This window comes from Triticum dicoccoides, chromosome 7A (genome assembly GCF_002162155.2).
Source record: "Triticum dicoccoides isolate Atlit2015 ecotype Zavitan chromosome 7A, WEW_v2.0, whole genome shotgun sequence".
Lineage (NCBI taxonomy): Eukaryota > Viridiplantae > Streptophyta > Magnoliopsida > Poales > Poaceae > Triticum > Triticum dicoccoides.
In genome coordinates, this window is record NC_041392.1 from 2,875,236 (window position 1) to 2,880,885 (window position 5,650).

Consider the following 5,650-nt stretch of genomic DNA (forward strand, 5'->3'; position numbering starts at 1 on the left):
CACTACAAATTAAGTGGAGCTCAATATGCAACGAGTTGCATATTGACGAAACACCACATCAATTATTTAGTTCTCTCTCGTTTATGTACCCAACAACATTAAAAGTTATTAAACATGGCAAGGGGTGAAGCATAAATAAACTAACTATTTAGACAAGTTTAAATGAGGCCGGAACAACAAACAACAATTCCGGAAAATCCTCAAGTGCATATTTCGAATTTGGTACTGTTCTGCCCTAATTCATATTTTAAAATTGTTAAACATCAAAATAAAGGGCACCAAGTTATTTTATGCATTATTCCACCCCATTTACATATAAAGTTTATTAAATTCGGAGGTACGGTTATTTAGTTATGAAATCATTTTAACATGGCATTTATGCAAAATTATAACAAATATCAAGTTACATAGTTCAAACATGGATGACAGCAGCATATTATGAAACTAGACAAAATTCTAAGCATTTTACATATTAAAATCATTTTAATCCGATGCACCATTTGTGAGTTCTTAAATGCATGATCTAGAGGGACTTTTCTGTAAATCTATAAACTCCTGGATAATTGGACAAATTCGCAGCGGAAGGAAAAAAAACTACATGGGCTGAATCTGGATCGACTGGGCTGCTCACATTGGGCTTGAGGAGGCGCTGGGCATCTGGGCTGCGAGCGAAGCAGAGGAGGCCTCGCGCGGCGAGTGGCGCTCGTCTAGGCTGGCGCTGGACTGGTCAACGCGGGGCGAGGTGCTCATTCCCGAGTTGCTGCTCGATGCAGAGGACGCAGACAGAACCGGCGATGCAGGGGATGCAGGCACGCGCTCGTCTCCCTTGCTCGAACAGAAGCAGAGGAAGAAGGCGCGGCGGCTGCGGGTCTTGGGCGCGGGAGGTCGATCCAGACCGGATCTGGCCATTTCCATGGATTGGCGGCACGGGAGTTTCGAGATGCAGGGGCGCCATGGCCGCTTCCTATACAGAGAAACAAGGAGAAGTTCAGAGAAGTTCAGAAGTAGAGGACAGGAAGAGAAAGAGAGGAGAGGCGTGGCGACCTGCTGCTGCTGGGTGGAGGCAAGGTTGCGTGACGACGAGGAAGACGGGGAGCGGCACGAGGAGGGACTTGGCGCGGGATGCGGTCAACGGCGCTGCTGGCTCGGGCGGGTGCTCGTCGGAGGGAGCTTGGCGAGGAACGGGCAGCGGACGGCGGGAACGGGGCCGCGGCTTTGCGGTGATGGGCGCGGTCAACAGGGATGGAGGCTCTGGGACGGCACGGGGCGACCCGGTGGTGGACATCCATGGCCGACAGCGCCATGGTTGGAGGTGACGGCGCTGCTGTAACCTGAAGACATGAAGAGACAGAGAGAACTGAGAGAGGGAACGATAGGAAGTAAGAGAGAAGGGAGGAAGGGCGCGGTCCTGCTGGAGGTGGCGGCGAGGTTCGCCGGGACAACGGGGTCGCGAGGTTGGAGGAGGCAGCTGTAGGATGGCTCGGGCTCCTCTGGTCGCTGGTGGTTGGGGACTCGAGCAGTAGAGAGGTGGCTGGGGATCGAGGGGAGGCACTGGTTGGTTGGGCGGAGGAAAACGAGGAGGAGGGGGATCCCGAGGTGGATCGAGACCGGGTGGCGGCGGCGAGGAGGAAGGATGGGACAGCTCCCCTAGATTTTAGGGTTGCCCCGTTTATATAGCAGGTAGGTTAGTTTAGGGGCTACTCGGACCCTTCGATCATAATCGGATGGTCCTAAATGAATAGGTTAGGAGAGTCAAAGAAGAAACCGAAGATGTTTTATAGATGTTAGGGGATGATCCGGATCCAACGGTGACGACTGCCCGGATCGGGTTCGGGGAAGTTTCGGACGAGCAAGCGAGGGGGTCTGTGCACTTTACAAGGAGACTCCGGTTTAGGCAAGAGGGAAAAACAAAGAATAAGGTTGGTCTTGGAACGATCAACAAAAGCGAGGGGTAACGCGGCAACTATGAGCAGATGCAAGTTTTAAAAACAATGACGACAACGAGTGCCGATGCAATGCAGATGATGCCATGATGAAATGCAACAAACAAAATAAAACACATGACGGCAATGAAGAACATTGAAGGCTTCTGAAGCGTCGGTCTCGGGGCGTTACATGGATCTCAATGTCGTGTCGCCAAGGAAGAGGCCATGGTACGAGAAGATGCAGGCCGACATGCTCAAGTTCAACGACGAGTGATCTTGTGGCCGTGAGCGCCTTCTTGTTTTGTATGCCGGCTTGTGTGCTGGCATGACCGCGAGGCCGCGATGACGTGATCGAACTCAAGTCCCACCCTCTTTTGTGCGCTGGCATGTGTGCCGGCCGCTGGCGAGCGCGCCAGCGCGAACTTGACGATATTTTTTGTAGCCGGCAATGTATGCCGGCGCTGGCATGGTACCGGCATGAGACATGGCCGCTGGCATGATCTATGGCCGCGGGCCATTTTGCAAAATTGTGCGGACATGAAAATGGGTCGGCACGTTAGACGCGCGGCCGGCCCAAATGCAAAACAGGGCGGACGTCGGGCGGGCGGCCGACCCAAACGGACAAAAAAGGACAAATGTGCCATCCGTTTGGGTCGGCCCGTTGGAGTTGCTCTAAGACTAGTCACAGTGGGAGTAACATAAGTGGTAACATCACACTTATCTAGACAAATTATATGACATGGCAAATAATTAATGATGAAAGAGGGGCAAATAGTAACATATCTAGTTACTAGTACTATGAGTAACATCACACATACTAATACAAGATGAGTCGCGCTAGAGCGCTTGCGGGTCAATACAGGCAGAATCTCTGGGTTTGGTGCGACGCCACATGCGGCCTGCTGCCGCAGCACCGACGCTGGCACCGGCCCTTCCCGTCCTAGACGCGGATCTGCGAGGGCAACCCAATCGGCGCCGCCCGCCCGTCGGCCTCCTCTACCTTCGGTCGTGGCTCCGCGCAGGCAGCGGTTAGGTTTGCTGCTTCGTCGGCGCCACGGATGCGGACTCCGTAGTCGGAGGCACGCGCCGGCCCTCGTGAGAGGCAGAGGGCACGGGAAATGACGGTTGTGTTCGATGCGGATGCGCATTTTGCCCGATGCCACCGCGTGATGCCGGTGCCTGAAGAGGAGGAGCATCTCCTCCAGTGGGTGTACCGTCGGTCACTTACCACAGTGGAGAGGGACGCCCAACGGCTCTAAAGAATCAACGCCAAGCAGTTCCGTCTCGGCATTGAGCAGTCCAAGCAGGAGGCGGTGGAGGCAGTGGCGAGGGTGGCCAAGCTCAAGCACAAGCAGTACCGCATCGTCCGGCGCTTGAAGGGCTACATCACCATCTCCGATTCTTCCTCCTACGACGGGTTCGATTCCGATGGCTCCGACATCAACCCACCTCCTGCCGCGGGCGCCTACAACAGCGCCAACGACCAGAAGGGCAAAGGACCGACAAGCAAGTGGTGAAATCCGGCCTTCTCCATGATTATATAATCTATGTCTACCTAGTTAGCATTTGCCGGATGGTTGAACTGTATGAATTACCTATTTGGTGATCTTTTGATGATGTTGCGTGAATTATGCCCGTTTGCTACCAGTTTATATGTCCTTTTGTTGTTGATTTTGGGTGATTAGTGATCTACGTGATATGTTGCATGATTTTGCATGGATATAGGTGTTAGAATTATTGTATAGGGATAGGAGAGGTGTTTAAATTGTATCTATCTCTTCTTCTCTCTATCTCTTGTAACGACCTCTCCTGGCCGATCTCTTTCTGTTCCTGTCGGTCTCCCCCTGGTCGATCTCCTCCTCTGTAACTTGTCCACCAAGGCTTTGCCTCAATATATACAACGCGGCCCGAGACAAAGGGTTCTACGCTTCCCAAACTACTTTACATGGTAACAGAGCCTCTTCCTCATCAGATCAAGAGAGATCGCATCTAGCTAATGTTCGCGACCGAGCCATGTCCACCACCTCCACCTCCATGTCACCCAGCACCATGGGCGCGATCACCACCACCTCCTCCGCCTCCACCTTTGCTTCCTCATCCACAACTACCAATACCTTCCTCGGATCGCCACCATAGGAGAAGCTGACAGGGGGAACTTCCTCCTCTGGAAAGCCATCGTGCTTCCTCAGATGGAGCACCATCTTGACGCCACGAGCCCGCCACCGCCGGCCACCCTCACCATCACCAAGGACGGCAAAGAAGAGCAAGTTGTCAACTTCGCCCGCACCCTCTGGTATGCGCAACAACAACAACTCCAAGGGTTCTTGATGGGTTCTTTTTCGCGTGAGATTCTGTCCCAGGTGGCCACGCTCCAGACGCTGGCCGAGGTGTGGCGCGCCATCAACGACATGTTCATCGCCCAAAGCCAGGCGCAGGCGATCAACACCCGCATCGAGCTCACCAACCTCAAAAAAGGTAACTTGACCATGGCAGAGTACCTCAGCAAGATCAAAACCCTCACCGATGAAGTTGCCTGCACCGCCTCGGCCCTCTCCGACCCGGAGATCGTCTCCAAGATTCTTGACGGCCTCGACATGGAATATAATCCAGTCGTCTCTGCGCTGGCGGCACGAGTGGAACCCATCACAGTTCCGGAGCTGCATAGCCAGCTGCTCAGCTTCGACGCCCGCCTCACCCTCCTCCACGTCGGCGATCTTCGGCAATCTTCTGCGTACTCCGCCTCCCGGGGACGTGGTCGTGGCCGTGGTCACCAGGGCACCAACCGTGGTGGCGGCCGCGGCCGCGGTGCCTCCTCGGGCGACGGTGCTCGCTCTGGAGGCGGCTACAGCAACAACTACGACGGCGGCTACGGCAACAACCACGGGGGTGGCGGCTTCAACAACAACACTGGCTGCCGCAACCCCCCTCTCGTTCTCGCCCTCGGTGTCAACTCTGCAAGAAGGCTGGCCATGAGGTCATCGATTGCTGGCATCGGTACGATGAAAACTTCGTTCCTGACTCCAAACTAGTTGTAGCAGCTATGCGCGAGCAAGGCGGGGACGGTGTCTGGTACGTTGACTCCGGTGTTACCGACCACGTCACTAATGAGCTTGAGCAACTTGCCCTACGTGAGACGTATCACGTCAACGATCAGATCCACACAGCCAGCGGTAAAGGTATGGAGATTTGTCACATTGGTCAAGTTTCACTTAATTCCCCTAGTCTTCAACGTGATCTTGTTCTTAAGGATGTTCTCCATGTTCCCCAAGCTGACAAAAATCTTGCCTCGACGTCTCATTTAGCCACCGATAATGATGTTTTCTTTGAAACTCACCCTCGCTATTTTTTCATTAAGGATCGGGCAACGAGGGCACCTCTCTATCACGGTAGATGCATCGGCGGCCTCTACCCCATCTCCTCCGGAGCTCTTAGCAACAAGCATCGCCGCGTCTACTCCATCGTCAAGCCTTCTTTCGAGCGGTGGCATCAAAGATTAGGACATCCCTCATCAATTATAGTTAGGCAAGTAGTCAATAAAGACAAACTTCCTTTGTCACATAGTTCAAATAAAGAGTCTGTTTGTGAAGCATGTCAATGCGCCAAGAGCCATCAGCTTCCCTATCCTAAGTCTACTAGTGTGTCTCATGCCCCATTACAATTGATCTTCAGTGATGTATGGGGTCATGCTCGAGATTCTTTTGGTCAAAAAAAATATTATGTTAGCT